The sequence below is a fragment of the Micromys minutus genome (assembly GCF_963924665.1).
Source record: "Micromys minutus genome assembly, chromosome: 2".
NCBI classification, from domain to species: domain Eukaryota; kingdom Metazoa; phylum Chordata; class Mammalia; order Rodentia; family Muridae; genus Micromys; species Micromys minutus.
This window is the reverse complement of record NC_137971.1, coordinates 72,485,501-72,511,009: the sequence shown is the minus strand read 5'-3', so window position 1 is coordinate 72,511,009 and position 25,509 is coordinate 72,485,501.

Here is a 25,509-nt window from a genome sequence, read left to right as displayed (position 1 = left end):
GGATATGAAGAAATGACAAAGACTTAGCAGCCTCTTCTCTCAAGAGATATACTGTCATTCTCCCTTGAATTTGGGCTAAACCTTGTGGCTTGCTGTAACAGAATTTCATAGAAGTAATATATTCTATTTCTGAGCCAAGAACTGGGAAGGGCCTGCAGCTCCCTTCCAGTCCTGGGCTTAGGCATACACCTATCAATGGTCTAGGTTCACTGGAGGACAAAAGCCCATTAGAGATTAACTGTATAAACTGACCTCATGCTAGGCCTCCGAGATCCCAGAGGCTTGCCATAGAACTGAAGCAGTCCCCACCATGTGCAGTGAGACTCACAATGCCACTCTGTAGATTTCAGGCTATTTTGCCAATCCATAGTGTGATGCGCTAGATGGAAGAGTCGGCTTATGGAGGAGTGTGTTTGAGAAAATTTGCTGTCCAGTAAAAGCAGTTGAATACATACAGAGACGGCAGTTGTGGTCATATTGATCATACTGTGTCACTTTCCAAGGGTGATTGTCTGAGTGTTAGCTCAGTCATTATTTTCTCATATGACCTTGGGCATGCCACTCATGTTGTCTCTCACCATTTTAAAATTAGGATTAATTGTCTAATTTACTGCACATGATTTTGGAGATTCAACAAGACTAAATCAATTCCTAGGAGCAGTACAGAAAGCCACAGTGGAGGTGATGACCTTGGGGGCTTCCTTGCAAAGCAGAATGCTTATAGAGACTGTATAGATGTAGGTTATTAGTGTTATCATTATGCATGGAGCAGACACATAATCGATAATGATGAAACTATTGAAATAAAATTTCTCAGATGTGAAAGTGAAAAAAGGTGATGTTCCAGGGCATACATGTGGTGCTAAAAGCTGTAGTCTTCGGGGCATTAGAGAAGAATGATGAACAAAACAGTGGTGACCATCTCAAACCTGGATACAAGCACACACGGACTTCAGGAGACCTGCTATGGTCAGAGAATAGCTAAGAGGCACAGGGTACAAAGGAGGTAAGAGATATTCCTGTCTCTCTGCTCCATGTGTTTCTGGAGCTAAGGAGCTAGGACTGAGAAGTTCCCAGGGCAGGTGAGAATTGAGGAAGTGGAAGATGAGCTAATGTTTTGCAGAGTCACCCCTGAGCACCGCCTGCACCCAGTGAGCAACATGTTTGCAGGGCTGTAGTTGATGCAGTCACCTGCGATGATGTAGTCATGGTGAGTCAGCCTTCTAGGAATACTAAAAGGATTCCACACCCTTGGGCTCTTTAGTGCCTAGTTATTCCCAGACCATGTCTTTTTTTTTTTTTTTTTTTTTTTTTTTACATCTTGTTAATCAGTGTAAATATTTCTGCCAAAATAAAGTACTTGTAAACAACAGGTCTTTATTTCCTGCCATTGTGGATACTGATGTTCATTGCCAGGACTCCAGGGATCAAGCTGTACTGAGGGCCTTTCTTCAAATTAGAGGCTGTCAAATCTTTTGTACTCTCACACAGTAGAGAGGGTGAAAGTATACTGAGGGTCACCCCTATAAGGGAAGTAATCCCAAAGGTTTGGGCTCTACTCTCATGACTCATTTACCTCCCCAAAGCTAAATGTCTTATCACCATTTAAGGGGTAGGACTTTAGCCTTCTTTCCTTTCTTCTTTCCTTCCTTTTTCCCTCCCTCCCTCCTTCCCTCCCTTCCTATTTCTTTCTTTCTTTCTTTCTCCCGCCTCCCTCTTTCTTTCCTTCTTTCTTTCTTTTGAGTTGTCTTAAAAACCTTATATGAATGTATGTGCTCCATTTATCTACCTGATGCTCACTGAAGCCAAAAGGGGTTGTCAGATTCATTTGAACTGGGGTTATTAAAGGTTATACAGAACATGTGGGTGCTGTGAAACAAACCAAGGTGCTCTGCAAAAGCAGAAAGTGAGTCTTCACTCCAGTCCCTTCAACTTTGAATTTTAATGGGACCAAAACATTAAGTTCTTAAGTGTTAGGAATTCAGAAAACACTGTATGGGTCAAAAGACATCCAGTCATTTCTTGATTAAGAGTTCACTGACTTTTTGGTTTCTAATATAAAAAAGATTATGCATGTGGGTAAAGTTTTGACATAACAGTACTACTCCTTCTGACCCATCATTTTAGCTCATCACTCAACAGCATTGTGATTTGGAGTAAGTCTGGTTCTATAAACTCGTCTATTAGAAAAAATCATAATAACGAAACTAATAATAATAAAATAACTTCTTGGGTAATGGTGAGAATTAAATTCATACATGCAACCTGTGAAGAATCATGTATACTAAAACTTGATAAATATATCTGTATTGCTTTATATATTGAGGTATACTATCTTCTCTCCCCATATGAGATGTTCAAAGGATAAGAAACTGCTGGCTAGTTTTTGTCAATTTTGGAAGAGGGAACCTCATTTGAGAAAATTTTCCCACAAGACTGATTAATTTGTAAGCCTGTTGTGTATTTGCTTGATGTGAGAGTCGGGGAGCAGCTCACTACGGGCAATGCCTTCTGTTGGCAGGTGGTCCTAGGTGATGTAAGAATGCAGGATGATAAAGCCATAGGAGCAAGCCAGTAAACATTACTCTTCTGTGGTCTTTGCTTCAGTTCCTGCCTGCAGGTTCCTGTCTTGAGGTCCTGGTTTGGTTTCCCTTAATGATGTACTGTGATCAGTACATGTAACCCAAGTAAAAAGTAAACCCTTTCTGCCCCAAGTTGCTTTGGTGATGGTGTTTTGTCATAGCAATATCCTTGTCTTTACAGGGCTCCATATTAAAAGATGGTAATAACAAAGTGAATATTTGGGTAAAAATTACAGGTATATAGAGATTCAATGAAGCAGACAGTGGGGAGAAATGACAGAACAGTAGTACCCAGTGGAGAAATGTTTATCTAGACAGATAGCATGGATACTCTTTAGCTGAGTCCTGATATATAGAAGATTCAAGAAACACTGAAGAAAGCATGCAAAGACCATGAGGAACATTTTTAAAAGAAAAAAAGTTCCCAAGGGTAATTTAGAGAAACAAATAAAGAACAGAGATGCATGAAGAATTAGGGAGCATAAAGTGGGAGGTTCATTCAAGATATGGGAAAATTATCTGATTAGATGTTTAGTTTATTAACTCTGTGGGGCACATTCAACCTACAGATGTCCTGCAGAATGACCAGTTGGAAGGTTATTTTTGGTTCCCACCATCCCCTCCTTCAACAACAGCCCTTAAATACTAAGCGTATGTAAAAGAAAAATAGTTAAGTCTATGGGGTAGGTTAGTATCTCTGATATTGTCTTTGTGAATAAGATATCAGAGTTTCCTTTAGCTCATGGTCAGTGTACAGAAAATGCAAAACAAATGTCCATGCAACTGAAGATATTACCCCAACAGGATGCATTCAACTGAGTTCAGAAAACAGATTCTGACTTTCTTTTCAGAATAAAATTAGCTTCCTCAGGCCCCTTGTTTTTATGACTATAACATCCAAGAATGGAATGGCAATCACCTTCTGAGACCACAAGGGGAGGTATCAGCTGTGTTGATTTCAGCTACCCTATCTTTCTTTAATAATTCAGAGTATATTTTGTCTGAGTGTTAGTTATACAAATAAAGTGTTCATTCGAGTGCTGTTTCAACCCTAGAAAACTGTTCAAACCTTTTCAGTAAGTAAACCTTGGTTGCAGACAATTCTAAAGAAAGAAAAATCAAGGTCAGACCAAGCTTGCCAGGCATTAGTTCAGCCTTCCTCATTGCATACCTATATAGCACAATTATCATGGCAAAAACACTGAACATGAGTTTGGGATTCTATAAGGCTGTCTTGTTGGAGACGTTATGTATTTGAGGCACCGAACATGAAAAAAGAACATGCTGGTACTGACCCACAAGCTTTATCTCTACTGGATAAATTTGGTAGTGTTGAAAAATATTATACATGCTGTTATGTATGTATGTTATAATGCATATATACATATAAAATATGTTATTTAAGAAGAAAAGTAATCACAAACCTTACACAGTCATGAGCGCTGTGAGTTACAATAATGTCTGATCTGTCAAGACATGCCCTCTGGTGAGGGCATACAATAGTGACATGAACATCATGTGAGTAAAAAACTACATTCTTATTGTATCCAAGTCCTACTCTACAAAATAAAATTCATACCCAGCAACATTGTTGGGTAAAGAAGATGCAAGGCCACAGGTTCTAGGGGAGAAGCTACTACTAGTATTCTCAATAGACATAGCACTAACCAACTCTTAAAGAATAATCATTATACCCTTAGGTCAATGAATCTCTCAAATCTCCTCAGGCAAACTTCTATTTGCAGTAGATGGTGATTAACACAAAGATCAACAACTGGCCAAAGTGAAGAAAACAAGAAATCTATGGAGTTCTTAGCCCTTAATGAAATATTTATGTTATATCCCTCCTCCAAAGACCCAGGGACCATTGTAGAAGGGAGAATAGAAAGACAGTAAGAGCAAAAGGTAGCAGATAACAATGAATGTGTCTTTCAGACACAACAGGAAGTTTGCACACAATATGTAACAGAAATAATGACATCTAACACAAGCCCTCTACAAGCTCAATCCAAATGTCAGCATGGAAAGTAGAGTTGGCCATGGATTTCCACACCTCTCCAAGGACCTATTGGCAACTGATAGCTGATGGGAGAGAGGGAGTCAATTCTCTCTCAATCTTGCCCATTGTAAATCTTCTGATCCCTGGTAGATCAAACATCCAAGAATGTATGGGGAGCACAAACTGGACTTGATAGGTGGGGAAAAAAAGAAAGACAGAAACTTGGGTGAAAATGGAAGGACATTTTTGGGGAGGTAGAGAAGTTGAGGGAATAAGTAAATATGAGAACACATTGTATGAGATCTCAAAGAACTAGTCAAAATAAATTGGAAAAATGCTTTTTCTCATTCTCAACATTTTTGAGCAAATTCTGTATGTGATATTACATTAAAACTGGCTTTTGGCCAGGCCTGATGGTGTCCGCCTTTAACCCAGCACTCAGAGTCAGGCAGAGATTCATGAGTCATGAGTTAAAGACCAGCCTGGACTAAAAAGTAAGTTCTAGGACAGCCAGTGCTACACAAAGAAACCCTGTGTCAATAAATACTGGATTTTCATTTTTTAAAAAATGTGTGTGTCTCTTATATTTCTAAAACCAAAATTAACTTTATTTCAGCTTAAAACTTTCAGTTTTCACACTCTGTCACTAAGAAAAGCCAGGGCAGGAACTCAGGGTAGGAGCTGAATCAGAGACTGTGAAAGAATGCTTCTTATTGGCTTGCTCCCCATGGCTTGCTCAGTCTATTTTTTGCTTGTTGGTTTGATTGTTTGTTTAATATATATGCAACCCAATACAACATGCCTGGGGTATGGGCAGTGCCCACAGTGGGATGGGCCCTCACATATCAATCATTCATCAAGAAATGCACTCACTGCCTTGCCTACAGGCCAAACTAATGGAAACATTTTCTTAATTGGTATTTCTTCTTCTCAGATGAGTTTAGCATGAGTCAAATTGACCCCTCCTTATCACATATATGTGAAGGTCAAAAAGTAACCTTAAGTACTGTCCCTGGGTTATCATTGGTCTGGCTTTTTGACACAAGGTTTCTTACTAGACTGGAACTTCCTGATTATGCTAGACTGTGTGGCCAGCGAGCCTCCAGATCCTCCTGTCTCTACTTCATCAGGGGTGAGACTGCAATTCTGTCTTACCATACCCAGTGTTTTGTTTTTACATGGGTTCTGTGAATTAAACTCAGGACCTTGGATTTTAGCAGCTATCAGTTTACCAACGGACCCATCTCATCATGTTTAGTGTTCTCCATTGCCATTCTTCAAAACTAGTAAAGAGAGATATGACATTTCAAAGATACTGGACACAAAGACTATTTAGCTATGACCTTACTTTTGTCAGAAGAGATTCACAGTGATGTCTACAAGTGCATGTGATGCCACAAATTAATGCAAGTTACAAGTAGGGTAAACTTTGGAAGAAGAATAAGTGAGATGTATACATAGAGTCAAACTCAGAGTAAGATTAAGATGCTGCCACTGTACCCTAAAATCTAAAAATGAGTGAAGCAAATATTTGAACTTGAGCTTCCTGAGGGAAGTCAACAGTTTTTCTGTTCGTTGCAATACTTGTGAAATTGAGGCAAGCCAGTTTTTCAGCAATGCATCCTTGGCACAATAATCAAATTCCAATTTATATAAATTGTTCATAATAGAAATTTGGGGCTTTAATGATGATTGCTGGCATTATGTAAAGTTATCCCACTAAAATACAATTTGTGGGGAGAAGGCATTTCTTGGGGAGTCTACAATATTCTTTAGATTCTTAGCAATTTACTGATTGGTTTTTGTCTAGATAGATAGTCCCAAATACCCCAAATCATAAATAGTACTTTAACAGTAACCTCTGCATGGCTTTTCTTAATTGTGGATCTCTTAAATTCTGAGCTGCTGGAATCTTAAAAATATGTAGCTTCCGTGATTACTAGTTAAAAACATTGCGCTGCTGATTATAGCAAGATGCCCCAAATGGCTAAGCAGAGGGTATCAGCATCATTGTGTATGTGCTAGAAGGCAAAGTTCTTCAGGAACATGTGACAAGAGTGAATCTCCCCTGGGAAAGGCAATATCTTACTCACCCAGTGGGAAATGGAGTGATGGAATCTCCAAATTCTGCTCTGTATGAAAATCACAAGAGTGCTGACAGGAAATACCACACAGGTGGATGTTATTAATAACACCACCTGTCAAAAAAAGAGCTTACAGCCTTCAAAATAACAGCTTCATATTACGAACCCTTAGTTAAGAATTGAAGTACGTGTATAAATAGTTGGTTATTGATGGTGGTAATTGAAGAATGACAAAGATAAGCTGAAATTATTGAAAGAATGATACAAAGTATAGCTGTTTACTAAAGAACAAAGAAGGTTTAATATGTTGTATGGGAGTCTTCTTTATCCTTTCTTTGGAGTAGTATCTGAGGACCTTCTCTAAGGAATTGAGTAGAGAGAACATGAGATAATGTTGGGGCACCTAACTTGTGAAGTTGATTTTAAGACTGAATGTAGTTTCCTATGAGAAGTTGAGAAAAGTTGAATAGCCAATGATACTTTCTGAAAGATGTTGTAGTGTTCCTAATAAGAAAAATCAAACATTCAAAGTGATCCAAGTCTTAGGAATGGTCAGAATGCAGGTGTGGTGAGTGTTCAAAGCATGATGAAATCTACAAAACCTTAAAAAAATTTGAGAATGCCTTTCTGAGTCATGTAGAAAGGACAATGGGGAGAAGCAAGCACAATCTAGAGGCTGATCATCTAGTAACTGCTAATGGAGTAGTGGAAAAGAGATTTCGAATAATACTCATTTGTCTATAGACAGATATAAAAATGCACACATCTAAAGAAGTAATTCTAATGAGTCGATTACTTACTACAATGATCATTACTTACTACAAACTCAAACAATTGTTTATTATAGATTGTTATTCATTACAGTGGCACTAAGAATGAAAGTGATGATGGTTATAACAATGACAGTCATGATGCGTGGTGCTGGTTGGTAGTAGTAAGATGACAGATGGGGATGTGGATAAAGACAGTAATGGTAAGTAATGATGAAGATAGTGGTAGCAACTCTAGTTATAATGCTGATGATCATAATGATGGTAATGATGACTGTGATGGTGGTCATAGTTGTGTGGTGAAAACCATGGTAATGGTGATGATGGTTGTGGTGGTGATGTTTCTTTTTAAGTCTGCTATTTCTGGTGACTAAGAAGAGAAATCTCCAACCACTTCTCCCTCCCTTACCTTTTGTACTTCTAAGGTTTGTGATATTCTTTCCTGTCTTGCCTTACTGTATGCCTGGATGTATGCCTTTGCTCACATTTCTCCACCTTTATTTGTATTGTAGGCATAATTTTTGTAGCCTATTTTTAATAAACATGCAACCTCTCTTCTTGCCCACCACCCAGCAGAGGTAGTAGGAAAAAGTTATTAGGATATAGGGAATACAGACACCTGTTTAGCAATACTTCGTTTTGGGCAAGTTCAATCTTTTTTGTCATCAGTTCAGTTGTGACTTGCTGTATGACCACCAAGTTTAGACACATAATTGTCTTTTCAGATCTCTGAACAGTCTCAGCTGTTAGGAGTCTAAAGATCTTTCAAAAAAAGCATCTGTCATTTTACTGTGGTAAACCACATGGACACTGCTAATGTGTGTGTGTGTGTGTATGTGTGTGTGTGTGTGTGTGTGTGTGTGTGTGTGTGTGTGTGTGTGTGTACATATGCATGTTCCATGTGTGAGCAAAGAGAAAGAATAAATGCATTTTTTTCTATATATTAAGTATCTTGCTTGGCCAACCCCATCTGTCTGTTTTTTCCTTCATAACATGAAGCTGAGACCACATTGGATTTCTACTTTCTCAGAATTGAAGATAGTATCAGGAAGCTGCCATGTCTCTGTACCATTGTAGCTGTGGAATCAATTGCCTGTGAGGTCAATGTTGCTTGTGAAGGACCAGGTGTGACCTGGCAAAGCAGAACAACAAAGCACCAGATAACTGGAAGCGAGCACCAGGAGACAATGAAGTAGATCTTCAGGATGGAGGGCAGACACATATGTATTTACCCCCGGATGATCTGTATCCTGTGTCTTCTTTGAAGATATCATGTGTATATTCCAGGTTGTTTCAATCTTTCCTTTCTGAGCTTTCTCTCTGAAGGCAAAGGACAAGCAGAGAAATGACATTTTCTTTGGCAAGATCAATTTGAAGTTCTCAGCAGGAGCATACATTAATCACCTTCTAAGAGGCTGCCCAGAAAGGCCATTGTCACAGGCAAAGGGACCAGGGACTCCATTGATTCACTCCCCACCATATATGAATAGGTCTTCTTTATCTAACTAAAGAGGTAGATTGTCACATGTCCCTGTATTCAGCCCCTACTACTTTGAACTGCCTGTGGCTTCTTTGACCCAGAACAACAAAAGCATGCAAATTCTGTCTGCCAGCTCTGGGAATAGATAAAGCCAAGGTCACACATTTATTTTCCCATATGGCCCAATTAATGTTTCTCCTATTCAATGAACCAAATCGGCCCTCATGACTGAGTTTCCACTGTGATGAAACCTTGTGATAATCATAGAGAAGGAAGAGATGAATGGCATGGTCTTTCCCTTGGAGAATGTAAAGGTATTATCAGGGAGAGAAAGAGATGAATAAACTGTCATAGTAGAGCAATGTTAAAGGTGAAGATGAGTGATAGACAAAGGGATTTGGAATGACAAAAGGGAAGCAGGAATGGAGGGGGACTGATGGTTCTGGCAAATCTCTCCCAAGAAAAATGTTGGTTATGTTGGGTGGAAACGGATAGGGCAGGGGCTATTGGAGGAGCCAGAACAACATGAGCTCACAGGGAAAGAAAGCTTCTTTATGCTGTGAATGTGTAAAAGTGCTGACCTTCCTGGTCTCAACTTTTCCTTTGTTTCAGTTGGTGACATGGCATTCAGGGGCCCTGTGGCACTCAGAGAAGCTGGTGAAGAAGTCATGTTACTGTGTACAAAACATTTCACTTGTGCTTTGTGGACTAATATGTTAGCAGAGCATTTTTGTCTGGTATGCCTGAGACCAGAATATGCTTTCACACATGATTTTGGATTTTAGAATCTTCTATACATATATAGCATATCTTGGTTATTAGGCTCATGTCCATATTCAAAATTAGTTTATGCTTCATATATTTGAGAATTTCATACACTATTTTAAAATGAAATTTTTGCATGAGCAAAGGACTGGTGGTGTGGAACTGTCTACTTGCAGAGTTATGTAGATGTTTTAAAAGTTTGATATTTTGGAGCATTTCAGATCTAGGGTTTGAGTGTAGGCATTCACATATGTAGTACCAGCATCAAAGAGTAAAGCAGGAAGGATCTTTCATATTTCACAGTTGGCCCACTATGTTCTATCTCAGTCATCTATTACAAAGTTATCTACAGCTACACAAAACCCAAGTGAATAGTTTGACTTAAACCAAGCAATTTGGAATCTGTGCTGGTTGATTGTCTGTCATCTTACCACAAACCTTTACAAACCTGGAAAGAGAAAATATTAATTGAGAAAACAGCTCAGTAAGATTAGCCTATAAGCAAGTCTGCTAATTATTGTTGATAATGGATGATTGATAGAAGGGCCCAGTTCATTACATGAAAGGCCTTCCTTAGGCACCTTCATGGTTCTGGGTAGTATAAGAAAGCAGGCTGAGCAAGTCATGAGGAGCAAGCAAATAAGCAGCAGTCCTCCATGGCTGTTGCTTCAGCTTCTGTCTCCAAGTCCCAGCCCTGCAAGAGTTTCTACCCTGGCTTCTCTTGGTGATAAAATGTGGTGTGGAAATATAAGCTGAAATAAACCCTTTCTTCCTCAGGTCATAGTGTTTGATCACAGTAGTTGGAACCCTAATTAAGACAGACATTGGTAGTGGATTGTTGTGATAGACTGGGCCATGTCTTTAGGAGAGTAATATTAGCATTTTCACTTTGGGCTAGAAAGGCCACACTGAGTGCTCAGAGCTTAGTGAGCTGTTCTGGGGAAGCATGGAGAATAAGAGTATCATGGCTGGTGCAGATGATGGAGGCCTGACTTGTGAGGATTCACAAGGAAGAAACCCCTCCTGACACCATCTGTGTCATGTTTGATATTAAGAATCAACTCTTCTGGCCATTTGGGGTGAAGAAGCGTCTAAGATTAAACAGCTGCCAGAAACACTGCAATAACATCTTTGCTTTACTGGGACAGTTGATACTGTTCAGTTGAGGCTGAAGAATCGGCTGTGTTGAAGGGGAAATTAGAATTACTGGCCAGAACCATGGGGTTAATTTCTCAGCATCAGCACACAGAAGCTGTGGTCCAGAGTGGGGCACAGAGGCTGCATTCCATGCTGGCAGCAGAACTTGGTAATATGTAAGTATCTCCTAGGTGGAACTAGTTTTGAGAACATGAAAGGGTCATGGAAAATTGAGACTTGACACTGTAAAAGGCCTGGAGAAACCAGTGATGAAGGTGCAGGCTCCATTATAGTAGAATCCCAAGGACTGAAGGAGATACAGGAAGAAGTTGTGTGGTCAGAGTACCTGCAGAAAACCCAGGTGATACTATAAAGGTGAAGTCAAGTTGCAGAGGAGACCTCAGAATACTGGAAATACAGTATCAAGAAAATACAGTATTAGTACAAGGACAGTATCAAATTTGAAGCTTGCCTGAGACTATGGACAAGCTATGTGTGTTGGTGATGTCAGAGCTGGAGGAGCAGAGCCCACTGGAACCCAAAGGATCTTGCATAGGTCCCACATGACAAGAACTAAGCTTTTGATGGTGAAATTACTTTGGTTTGTGGCTGTGCCCTAAACCTTCCCTCTAGAAGTAAAATTTTAATTTTTTTACTTATCCACTTTACATCCTGTTCACTGCTTCCTCCAAGTCACCCCCTCTCATAATCCTTCCCTGATCCCCTTGTCCACTTCCCTCTGAGCAGGCGGCCCTCCCCCCACCCTGTCACTTCAAGTCTCTACATAGGCTAGGTGCTTCCTCTCCCACTGAGGCCAGACAAGGCAGCCCAGATAAAAGAATATATTCCACATACAGACAACAGCTTTTGGAACAGTTCCCATTCCAGTTGTTTGAGACCCACATGAAGAACAAGCTGCACATCTGCTATATATGTGTGAGGAGCCCTAGTTCCAGCCCCTGTATATTCTTGGTTGGTGGTTCAGACTCTGAGAGCCCTAAGGGTCCAGGTGACTTGACTCTGTTGTTCTTCTTGTAGAGTTCCTATAACTTTCAGGGTCTGAAATCCTTCCTCCTATTTTTCCATAAGAATTCCCTATCTCCATCCACTGTGTGTGTCTGTATATGTCTAAGTCAGCAGCTGGAAAGAGCATCTCAGAGGATAATATGCTCCTGTCTGCAAGCATAACAGAGTTTCATTAATAGTGCCAGGAATTGGTGCTTGCCCCCAGATGGGTCTCATGTTGGGCCTGTTATTGGTTGGCTGTTCCCTCAGTTTCTGCTATATCCCTCATGCCTGTATTTATTGTAGAAAGGATAAATTTTGACTTGGAAGTTTTGTGGGTAGGTTGGTGTCTCTATTGCTCCACTGGAGTCCCTGCCTGACTACAAGAGGTGGCCTTTTCAGGTTCCATATTCCGAATGTTGTGAGTAACAACTAAGGGTACCCCACTGGTTTTTGGGTGTCTCTCTTATCCAGGTCTCTAAAGACATACATGGTACACACTCATAATAAGTGGATATTAGCCATAAAATTCAGGAACCATGCTTCACTCCATGGACACAAAGAAACTAAACAAGAAGAAAGGCCCAAGTGAGAAAGCTTGAATCTCACTTAGAAGGTAGAATAAAATAGTCATAAGAGGCAGATGAAGGGAGGGAACTGGAAGGGAGGGGATGAGAAGGAGAGAATTTCAGGATCTGGTGTGGGGAAGAATAGGAAGATGGCTAGATGAGTGTGAAAATGAACAGAAATCTGCAACTGAGGGGGTTGAGGAGGTGGGGGGGCTTTTTTTTTTTACTTCACAGGAGTGCACAGTTAAGAGAGTTTGGATACTTTAGACAGACTTTGGATATTTTAAAGAGATGTTGGATATTTTAAAGATACTGAATTTTAAGGTGTTTGATTTTTTTTGTTGACTGTGGACCTTCTAACATAGTAGAGTGTTTTCTATTATAGTATTAATATTAACATGAAATCTTGGAGATGGACAAGGAAGGAAAGGTTATGGCTAACTAAATAACATCTTCGAATGTCTAGTTGACAGGGAGTCAATTGTGTTGGATTATTTTTTGTTAACACAAACCTAGGCATATCTAGAAAGAAGAAATATTAATTGAGAAATGCTTCTATAATGACTCCCTGTAGGCAAATCTATTTGGTATTATCAAGATTAATCACTGATGTGAGAGGATTTGGTTCACGGGGCGGGGGGGTGTGTTTCTTCAGAAAGATGGTCAGGGGTGATATAAGAAAGCAAGCTGAGAAAGTTATAAGGAGCAAGCCAGTAAGCAGCATTCCTCCATGGTCCTTGCTTAAGCTCCTGCCTCCAGGTTCCTCTGCTGCTTGGGTTCCTGCTTTAACTTTTCACAGTGATGAATTGAGGTATAGACATGTAAGCTGAAACAAACCTTTCCTTCCCAGGTTACATTTTGTCATAGCAAAGTACTTTTTATCACAGCAATGATGACTTTAACTAAGATAGAATCCTTTGTTGAATGTCAGCCTACATCATCTTATGATATACTTTCCCTTTCTCTCAACCTAAATGATTATTCAGCAAAGTGTCGTATACCCTAAGACCGAGGATGGAAAAATAACCTATAAATTAAAACAACACCTCAGGGATGAGAAGATGTTGTTGTCTGGTGTTGTATGTGATCTTGACCTTGTAGTTAGATGTCTCACACTTACTCATTTATAGAGAATTTCAACCTTCATTTGCAGGTGATTTCTCCATGATTGCCACAACTCAAATGAAGAGGCACAGAAAATCCATGAAATAAAGTTTGAATGTTTAATATAATACTTGCAAAATATATTAGCAATTATTATACTGATTTTGTGTTAAAATAATCACATTTTATGCTAAAAGAAAGTGAATTATTTAAGTTAATTTGACTGATAGATTTTACTTCATCAAATAACTGATAAGAAATTTAACACTAACTATGCAGCCTGGGCCTGTGTTGTATTCCTGCCAGCTACTACTGTCCATAGAATTAAAGCTAAGCTATTCTAAGCTGCTAAATTTGTGATAATTTGTACAAGGACAATAGGGAATTTCCATGTGATTCATGTCTTTTTGTTTTCCACCAGTCATGAACAAGCATCCATGAAAGTACAGGGTCTATTATCCAGTCATTAAACCATATGCAGACCTTCCTTAATTGATGGAGCACCATTGTGTCCCTTGCTGCTTACCTGTGAGAGTCTTGGAACATTGCTGTGCTGGAAGTAAGCCACCAGTTCCCAGTCAGTATCAGCAGCCACACATGTGAGTGAATGCGCCAACTCTAGGGCTTCTAGGCCCAATCTGAGGCTTCCAGGTGAGGGCAAAGATAACGTGGTGCCAAGACCAGACACCCTGCTGTGTCTCATCTGAATTCTGACATCTCATCAGTGTCCTATCAGGAAATGCAGCCTGTTTGATGTCCTGGGGTAGCTGGTAAACCACCAATGGGGAATGAGAAAAGTAACCTAGATGATTTTCTCCACAAGTGCCCAACAAACTAACCACTCACTTCTCAGAGTGGCAATCCCTAGATGTCTCTCAATTCATATATTTCTGAAGTACTACTCATCCCTTCACTAAGTCTCTGGGCTCCCTGACTTCGTGGGAAGCCAAACGTGCTTCAGGTCTTCTTATCTCTTCCAGTCCAAAGACCATGCCTTATCATTTCTATTTTGGACAAATTTTCTGCCACATCTGCCTCAGGATTGATGTCAACACCTTAGGTCATTTCATCAGCTCCACTGACCTGGAGTGTTCTGTGTTCCTGTCCATCTAATTCAGTGGTCCTCAACCTTCCTAAGGCTGAGACAACACTGACACTTTAATACAGTTCCTCATGTTCTGATGACCCCAGACATAAAATTATTTTTCTGGCTGCTTCATAACTATAATTTTGCTACTATCCTGAACCATAATGTAAATATGTTTGGAAATAAAGGTTTGCCAGAGGAGTCCCAACCCACAGGTTGAGAACCACTGGTCTATTTGGATTTCTTGAACTCTGAGAATGCACTTTCTTTCAGTGGATTTTTAAAGCAACACTTGTAGTTTTCTTTCTGTTTGTGATTCACTTTTACTAGAGAAATTTGTGCAGAACCCTGTCTATTTATGTATATAAAATAGGTATATAAATGAAATACCTACTCATAATAAAGCATAAAACATTTATTTAAAATATTTAATGTATATAAAAGATACCATTTATTAAATATATAAACAAACTTCCACACTAATGAGAAGGGTGGTTTTGCTTATGTTTATGTAGATAATGAAATCAGATAAATACTAGATACTAGAAAACAAAAACCATCTTCACTCTTCTGAGTTGATCAGCGTTTTGGTTCTGAAATTTTCAGTGCTGAGAAAATAACTTCACAGAAATGTGTAGTGAAAAATGGCAGGAGTTTTTTAAGGCTATTTCAGAGACTGTTGGAAATTCTGTTCAATCCCAAGACCAAAATCAGTAAAGGATGTTTTATGTAACCAGTCATAAACTCAGATGGTAATTTCTAAATTCAAATACCTTAACTGAGTGTAATCCAGTGATACACTGATTTGACAATGACATGCTAGGAATGATGATAGAAAATACTCCAAGCTCTTGTTTTCCAGAACTAAACCATCCTGTTCCCGTAAGAGCAGAAACCTTCACAGGCCCAGGAGAAACCTTCTGTTTTCTTGTGTGCCATAGTTGCAGTCTGGGCTTAGGAGATTCTAGCAGTCTTCATTGTGGTTGCTTGGCCTGCTGACATATGCAGTTCAAAGTGTGTGTGTGTCCTACGTTCAGTTCCAGAGCTACAGAGATGCATCTCAGATAAACGCTGCCAGAAACACCTTGGATTCGTGACATGCTCATTTTTCACACCATTTTTTGGGGGGCACCACTTTTTCAGAAATTTTTTATTGTTGTCAACCTTTTTGTGATCTCACATTCCAGTTGCATGACCCTCAATGGGGAGCATCAGAATAAACCTTGAACAAACTCTGCCAGATCCTGACCAAGGAATTTTCCATTCCCTTAAGGTTTGCTGAAATCTCCTTCCCAGTGTTGAAACTCTAGCCCCTTCTAGCTCATGAGCATTGCCTAATTCCGTCACTCAGTCTCGCTCACAGCCTGATATTCTAAAGATAAAGTAACCTCATCTGGACAAACAGGTCCAGAAAGTGAAGATTACAGACTGGCAGGTAGCCTCCTGAAGCTGTATTTAATCCTGGATTTTTCTAACTCCCCTGTGTAAATCCCTATTTTCCTCATGCCTCTTAGCAGACCCTCTACTTCCCACCAGAGAGAGGCTTCCCCTTGATATGTGTGCTAATGAACACAGTCTCCTCTGTCGAGGTTAGACTCTGGTCCCTTGGTTGTCTGCTCTCTTACATTCCTGCCTCAGAAGTCTAACATGCAGTGCCAAGACCCGGATGAGCCCTCCAACAGGTGGATCTCTCTTGCTCTCATCTGCTTGTTAACCTGAGACCCAAGATGGCAGGGACATCTGTCTATCACAGGCAGCCATTTCTTCACTACTTTTATTACCACTTTCTTCATTCACTCTCCTCTGTCTCATTCTGACACAGTCTAGCCTCCTGATAGACCATTCTCCATTAGATCAGACCCCATATCTAAGACATCAAAAATATCTGGACATGATAACTTGTAGGACCTAATATTGTGTGCCCTGGTTAGGTCTTGGGGGTTGGGGAGCTCTTGAAGCCACCTTCTATCTTGCCTTGAGATTTGCTACAATGAAAATACTAGGAACTTTTTAAACTGAAAGATCTCTTAAGTCCTAGAAAAAGAATCTGGGAATGTCTCTCCTACTTCCCAGTCCTGTTATTATAGGCTAATCTGTAAGTTTACATTTTTCTCAACCCTTCTTTAAGTAATGATTCTTAAGTGCTTTAAACACTCTTCTAACCCACCACCCACCAGAGGTAGTGGCAAAGAAAGGTTATTAGGATACAAGGGGAGTTGGACCTGTTTAGAAATGGTTCTTTGGAGCAAATTCCATCTGCATTGTTAGGAAATCAGCAGTTCAGTTCACAGGTCAGCAGCGGCAGTTCAATGCATTAGCATCACTTCATGGATGTACCAGCAGTCCAGTTCAGTAGTGTTGGGATAACAGCAGCAGTGGCAATACCTATAGCCGGGCCTCAGCTGAATCAGCACAAGTCAGCAGGAAGGACAGGACCCCCACTGTTGCCAGGAAAAGTTCTTGGCTATGCCTCTCTCAACAAAGCAAAGATCAGTGAAGACAAGGGACAAAGATGCATTGCAAAGCTAGCTCTACAAGCAACGCCCCCATATTTATACTCCTTCCAAACATCTTGTGTCCTCCAAGGATCTTGCCTCACCATGTTTCTTGCTTCAGAATGTTAATCAATCTTACAAAAACTACATGTGAGTCTGTCTCAGCTGACATCTCTCTGTCAATTGGCCAGAGTCCTCAGAAATGGCAAGAAACAACCAGCACATCACCAGAAGATTTTTTTGGTGTGTTTCTCTCTACGGAGTCACAACAAATGGAACTCAACAGTGCTCGTAAGGTGAACCAATACATACATGTTGTTAGCAAAGAATCCGTCATCACATGTCTTCTCGCATGCTTGCTTTAGTGAAGCATCCTTTCACCTGTGTCCACTTTAGTGAAATGTTCCTCATGTGTCTGCCTTAGCAAAATGCCCTTTCAGTGTGTTTGCTTAAGAAAAATACTCCTTCACACGTGTGTTCTAGCAAAACATCATCTAGCACAATTGACTTTTCCTAGAATCCTTAAGTTTCCACTTCACTAATTTAAAAGAATTTCATTTGGGAGACCCCAGATCAGCCACACTTATGTTGCTCTCAGTTCAAATGTGGCCTTAATACACATGGAAGAGTCACCATCGCTGGTCCAAATCCATACCTTTGGATTTTAATATCAAAACTGAGCTAGATAACCTTATAAAATGGAGCAGGCAATGATATAATGTCTATCTTCCCATATAACTTGCAACTTATCTTAATGTTTTACATACCTGCCATTCAGCTCTTGCTTGCAATGGTTCTGAGAGCCAAAAACGTAATTAGCTTCCACTCCCCTATCACAGAGAACTTCCTGCAGGCCATAGGAAGTAAGCTACACAGTCAAGATAAGGTCCCAACAATGACAGCCTGTAAAACAAGCTGAATAATGGCTTCAGGGACTGTGGACTGGGAACTACAACATGTGTAGCATCCCCTCCAAATTCTTTATCCGTACTGAGAATTCCTGTATCCTTGTAGCCCTGACAGCCAATGAGGCCAGAACTGCCACAGAAACAGGGACATTTTCTCTATGCAAGGCAAGTTTTTCTGGGTCTGGGAGTCCCTTGAGTTCATGGTTTAAAGAGAGAGTAAAGATAGAATCTATAGAGGGCACTAATGCCTGCTTCTTCTAACAGAGATGTGATAGTATTTCTGCTTTGGGGACTTCTTTTTTAAACATTAAAAAAAAATAAGTATGTTATTTATTTACATCTCAAATGTTATCTCCCTTCCTGGTCCCACCTCCCAGAGTTCTCCACCCCTTTCTCTTTCCCCTTTGCCTCTGAGAGAGTGACCCATTCCAGGTAGCCCCCTTTTTCATGGTATCAAGCCTCTACTGGAGGTTCATTCTCCCCCACTATGGCCAGACAAGTCAGTAAGACCTCTGCTACATATGTGTCAGGGGCCATGGACCAGCCCCTGTATTCTCTTTGGTTAGTGCCTTCATCCCAGAGATGCAAGGAGAATACAATATACAAAAATCAAGCAACATAATCTACTATATAAATACACCCTGGAGTAAGACTACCTAACAAGAAACTCATTCATAAAAAGTATAAAAGGGACCTTCTGTCTAAAATCTCTCAACAAGAACTAGAACTGGGCCTGCTTAAAATAAATGCAGCTGAACTTGCTAAATGCTAATGGGTTTTAAATGGAATATTCTCTGTATTTATATTTCAAATGTTATCCCTTTTACCCCCACTCCCATCCTCCCTCCCTCTCCACTTGCTTTCATGAAGGTGCTCCCTCTTCCAGCCACCCTCTCCATCTCAGTGCCTTGGCATTCCCTACACTGGGAAAATTTGACTTCACTGAACCATAGGCATCTTCTGCCATTGATACTAGACAATGCAATCCTCTGATAAATATGCAACTGGGGCGATGGGTCTCTCCAAGTATGCTCATTAATTGGTGTTTGAGTCTCTGGGAGTTATGGAGGGTTTGTTTGGTTAATAATGTTGTTCTTCCCATGGGGTTGCAAAACCTTTCAGCTTCTTCAGTCCTTGGGGTCCCTGTGTATAGTCCAATGGTTAGCTACAGGCATCCTCAACTGTATCTATATGACTCAGGCATAGCTTCTGAGAAGGCATTCATATCTAGTTCCTGACAGTAAGCACTTCCTGGCATCAGCAATAGTGCTTGGGTTTGGTAACTGCATAAAAGGTGGATCCCAAGGTGAGGCGGTCTCTGAATGATCTTTTCTTCAGTCCCAGCTCCTCTATTTGCCCCTGTATTTTCTCCATGAGTGTTTTGTTCTCCCTTCTAGAAAGGATAGATGCATCTACACTCTGGCCTTCCTTCTTTTTGAACTTCATAAGATCTGTAGGCAAAGAGGAAACCTTCCTGAATAGAACAGCAATGGCATATGCTCTAAGATCAAGAATCGACTAATTTAACATCTGAAATGTAAATATAGAGAATACCTGATTTAAAAAGAATCTACAAATAGGACCTCATGAAACTGGGAAGTTTCTGTAAGGCAAAGAACACTATCAATAAGAAAAAAACAGCAGCCAACTGACTGAGAAAGTATCTTACTAATCCCACATCTGATAGAGGGCTAATATCCAATATATATAAAAAAACTCAAGAAGTTAGACTTCAGAGAATGAAATAATCCTATTAAAAGAGAGGTACAGAGTTAAAGAATTTTCAACTGAGAAATACTGAATGGCTAAGAATCACCTAAATAAATGCTCAACATCACTAGTCATCAGGAAAATGTAAATCAAAACAACCCTGAAATTCCACCTGATACCAGTCAGAATGACTAAGATAAAAAAAATCAGGTGACAGCAGATGCTGGACAGGATGTGAAGAAAGAAGAACATTCCTCCATTGTTGGTGAGATTGAAAGATGGTACAACCTCTCTGGAAATCAGCCTGATGGTTCTTCAAATAATTGGACATAATACTACCTGAGGACCCAGCTATTCTACTCCTGGGCGTATACCCAAAAAAATGCTCCAACATATAACAAGGACACATGCTCCACCAGTCTTATAGAAGCCTTCTTTATAATAACCAGAAGCTAGAAAAAAACCCCAGATGTCCTTTAACAGAGGAATGGATACAGAAATTGTGGTACATTTGCACAATGGAGTACTACTCAGCCATTAGAAACAATGACTTTATGAAATTCCTAGGCAAATGGATGAAATTAGAAGCTATCATTCTGAGTGAGCTAACCCAGTCACAAAAGAACACTCATGGTATACACTCACTGATAGGTGGATACTAGCCCCCAAAAGTTCTGAATACCCAAGAAACAGTTCATAGATCTAATGAAGCCAATGTTTTCTTAAGCATCTAGGCAACTTACTTGGACATTCCCCTGAGTAGTCAGTCACTCTTCCCAGATGATTATGAGCAATTGGTCCACAATTGGATGAGACCTCAAGGCTTTCTGGTACAGACAGTCCCTTGGGTTTGTGGCATGGAGAGAGAATGACGATAGAAGCTACACAGGGCCTTGATGTCTGCTTCTCCTCACTGAGATAGGCTAATCACTAAGCTTGTGCAGGGAGTCACCTCTGCAGCAATAGAGAAGTCATATATACTGAGTTAAGACCTCAGATATTACCTAGCACTTTCCCTTAGAAAATTTTCTTACAACAGATGAAAAATGTATTTATTACTGTTAAGTCTCGTGATAATAAAATATTTTATTAAGCATTGTTTAAATATAAAAGTTTAAAAGGTTAAGTGTAACCTGCAGTGTTTATTCCTCTTCCCCATTCTTATTTACAAAAATGTTTCCCAATTCAAGGAAATCTTTGAAGCTCTTACTGAAAATTGATGCATCTCTCTCAGTTTCTATAAGACCATTTGGGGAAGATGTTTAAAAGGCTATAAGATTGGCAAACTCTTTGGCTGTTATGTAAATAACAAAAGGTGAGTTTCCAATTGAAGAATAAAAGCTGACTTACAATTACAGAAGCAGAGGTGCTCAAAGATGCCCCATGAAACTGAGGAACCACAGCACATGAGCACCTGTCAGGCACTTGTGTTCAGAACCACTTTATAAATAAGCATTTGCTCTAATTTCCACACTAAAGCCGGTTTTCCCCAATTTTACCTACTGCTAAAACCTGTATCATATATCAGTGATACATTTAAATGGATCATTTTTCGGGAAAATCAACTCTAAAAACACGAATCCACCCATTTTCTTTACAACTCCAAAGATCATCCCAGTGAGGCAATCTGTATTTAATTATATTTTAGTTGCCGATTTTTACATGTGGCAGTTAAATTGTACCCCCAAAAATGCACTTATGCCTGAATGGTGTAGTTTTGTTACCTCTGTATTTGACTTTAGATGGATTTAATACATTTGGTAGGGGTTTGGGGTTTTGTTTTGTTTTATCCCTTAGTCTTATCTGTATAAACTATTTTGCCAACAGTTCTGAACACATTTTATACAGTGGTCCAGGAAAGATGCTATTTTCAGAAGTTTTAAAATTTAGTACATTTCCTCTTTTTACTACCTGGACTTGTTTAAACTGTTTCTTTTATAAGAAGTCTTTTGACTTATAGATCATTTTATGTTTTTTTTCTACCTGACTTTCAACCATTGAAAATGTATAGTTCTTTCACATGGAAAATGGAGTGAAGATTTATTTAAGTTGATCCTAAGGGTACACTTCAATAAGCCTCATGTTTAGAAATTTGAGAGAAGTTGTAGATGACCGAATTTGTTTTGTTTAAAAAAGAAAAGAAAAGAAAACCAACCAATAACTTAGTTTCCAGAACTTGCGCATTCCTGTTATTCTCTGTGTCATTGTCTAAAATAGGATGTAAAAGGGACAATACAGTAGCCTTTGTATGTGTGAATTACATTATGCTTTTGTATGACCTTGTTATATTTGATAAATATATGTATATATTCACTTCTTAAAACAAAAGGCTATAAGATTCCAAGCAGAGAAGATTATTTTAAAACTTAAACCAAAAAAAGATTGATAGTTAAAAGTCTCTGTACAGGTAAGCTATTTGCTACAGCATACCATGTGTATGGCTTGGATACAACTCTTATTTAGAGACAGAGAAAGAAACAGTATGCTTGAGAAAAATTGACATAGTGTGGCTAAAATTCCTGTGAAGAGACACCATGACCATGGCAACTCTGTTTTTCTTTAACTTGTTATTGAGTATTTGCGAGTTTCACATCGTGAACCCCAGTGCTGCTCATACCCTATTTCCTTTAAACACCCTTTCAACACCCCCCAAAATAACACACACACACATACACACACACAACAAATTATAGAAAACAACTCATCATAGAACTTGTAGCGTGTCACATTGTGTCTCACAACATATGTCCACATATCTTCACTTGCACATGTTCATTACAATATTGGTCTGCTTCAAGATCTCTGGTTTCTGTGACACTGTCAATATTGGATCCTCACCAGGACTCCTGCCAGTTATCCTGCTGTAGCTCTGTGTCATGGAGATCCTGCAGCTTTGGAGCATCCAGTGGGGGTCAAAGACAGTGATGGACAGCCCCTCAATATCTACATGGTCCCTTGTGGCCTCCCTGATCGGGGACATTCCCATGTTATCTAGTGGTAATATGAGTCATGAACACCCACACTGAACCCTAGCCCTTTGTAGCCATGGATTCAGACATGTCTTTCAGTGGCAGCTCAGACTGGGACCTCACTGTGGCCCCAGATGTCAGAGAGGTCCATTCACAGCAGGCTATCCCTCTCCACCCGAAAGTCTCCAGTTCAATCTGTCTTCAAAATTCTCAAACTGCTCCACTTTCTTTGCCATCTAATTACCACATGCTGGTATATTGTGGTGGCTCCTCCTACAGGCTGGAGCCTGTGATTGGTAGGCCTCTGGGCCACATCCTACATTCATGCTGAGTAGCATGGCAACAAGCAGGTATCTATGGCCTGCCTGTATCATGAGCTGGAAGACAGGTCTGAGGATGGCATGCGGGTCCACACGTTTCTGTCTGTCTTCCTCCTCCTGAGCTGTACTGACTGGATTTGATTTAATTTGATTTTTATGAGACATAAGACAGCTTTGCTCACTAAGCCAGACATTAAACTAGGATGAACAAAGGACTGAGAACTGGTCTACCCCGACTGATATAAAAACACCTGCACCAATAAGATATCTGTTTACCCATTGCTGGGGGGCGGGGGAGGCATGGCAACTTTATAAAGGGAAACATTTAATTGGGGCTGGCTTACAGTTTCAGAGGTTCAGTCCATTACTACCATGGCGGGAAGCATGGCAAAGTGTAGGCTGACATGCTGTTAGAGAAGGAGCTGAAAATCCTACACTGTGAACCACAGCAGCAGAATAGAATGTGCCCCACACTGGGCATAGCCTAAGCATGTAAAAGACCTCAAAGCCTGCTCCCACAGTGACACATTTTCTCTAACCAAGCCACGCTGACTCCAAGAAGGCCACACCTCCTAATAGTGTCACTCCCTATGGGCCTGGCATTCAAATATACATGAGTCTAGCAGGGGGAATCATACCTATTCAGATATAAAATATACAATTTTTTAATAAGAGGGTTCAAATGTTTTGAATGAGAATGAATTTTGTATAATGAAATAAAATTTTGTCCTAAGAATGAAACAATTGAGAATAAAACTAAGTCTCAGAAGGCCTGAATAAGTTATACAAGGTTTGTGGAGGGTAGTGTTAAGGATTTTGTCTGATGATTAAGGTTTATAAATTCCTAAGGTTATAATGGTCTATTTATGCTGACAAAATTGCTTAAAGACGTATGTCAAATCACTTATGTCTTTGCTAATTTTTAAGTTGTATGATACTTTTTAAACATGTGCTATAAATATATCAGGAAAATGAGGTTCCCAATCTCTCCATGAACTGTATTCATGGTTTAAAGTTTATTTTTGAGACTGAAAAAGTTTCGATGCAAAAATTACATTTTTAGGGCTCAGAAAACCTTAACTGGGTGAAATTATAAGATTCCAATCTTTATTGTAAACTGTTAAAGCAACAATAATTAAGACATAAAATTTAGTGGCCAGTCTCTTTATAAATGATCAAATTCTTTAATGTGCTCAGAACTATGTTGGCTGTCATGCCAAATGCAAATGTAATTCAGGTACAGAGACCAGTTCATATCTCTCACTAAATACTCTTCTGTCAATGTTGTCAAAATAGGTCTAACACAGGTAACTCAGAACAAGTTTAAAGTAGACTTAAAGCTTCTTCAGTGTAAAATAATATTCAAATCAGGTGTATTAGAACAGTTCTGAAATGTTTAATGCTGGGGTAAAATGGGCTAAGATTACAACTTACTTACATGGCAGGACACATCCAGGTACAAGCAACAGCATTTCCCTCCCATAGGGCACCAGAGTAAGTTATATGCTAGGCCCGTCACAGGATAAGGAAGCATGTGGAAATAAGACCATTAGAAGTCGGCTGCTCCTGTCCCCAGCTGTGAAGCCTGGCCAGCACTGGCTATGTAAGCCAGACTGGGAAAACCCCTCCTTATCTACAGGAAAGATGAATTACTTCTCATGTCTCACATGACAGGGCCATGGATTCTCTTGCTTAGTGTCTGCATCCACATCCTAAATGTCCAAACAACAGAGAGGCAAATAGCAAGTACACTTCTCCCACTGTCTTCTTAACTGACATGTGGGGATGCTGTGAACAGGAGAATCTTGCACTTAAGCCTACACCCCAACTGGTATGGGACCTGCACCATGTAGTTCAATTGCTCATGTTCTTTACTCTGCTTTCATTTTTCCTTTTAAAAGCTAATCCCAGAGTCCACATTCCAACCACCCATGTTCCCTGAGTAAAGGAAGCTACCAGACATTCAATCATCAAACTCATGTCCTTGGAATTTCTCTAGAAGATCCTACAAAAATTAACTCAACCGAATTGTATTTCTTTTTTAAATTGTCAACCAGACATTGAATTTCACCAACTTCCTCTATAAAGCTCCCCAATGTGCTTGCTCCTTTTGCAGGAGTCTGACACAACAAACAGCTGATTAAACCTACCGCCTCCTTCTCCACAGTTCTGATACATTTCTGCCGTGAATTTCATCCAACTAAACAAAAACTGGGTAAATCATGCTGTTAAACCTTTACTAAATGCTCCTGACAAGATTGTGAAAAAAGATCCAATGGGTGACTTTGAACTTATGCTAGCCAGTAAAAAATGCCAAAGCTTTTCTGGAAAGCCAGTTGCCTTCCATCTTGGTACCAACAATGGCAAAAGCAGCACTCTTGCTAATCCCTGTGGTGGTAATGTGTGTTCTTTTGGTAGCTTTCTTGCTTAATCTCTTCCTTCAAACCTTATTGGAGAAAAATGCCCTGTTTTCTAGTTATATCTTCCATAAGGATTATAACAATACTAAGTCTCACTTAGTATGT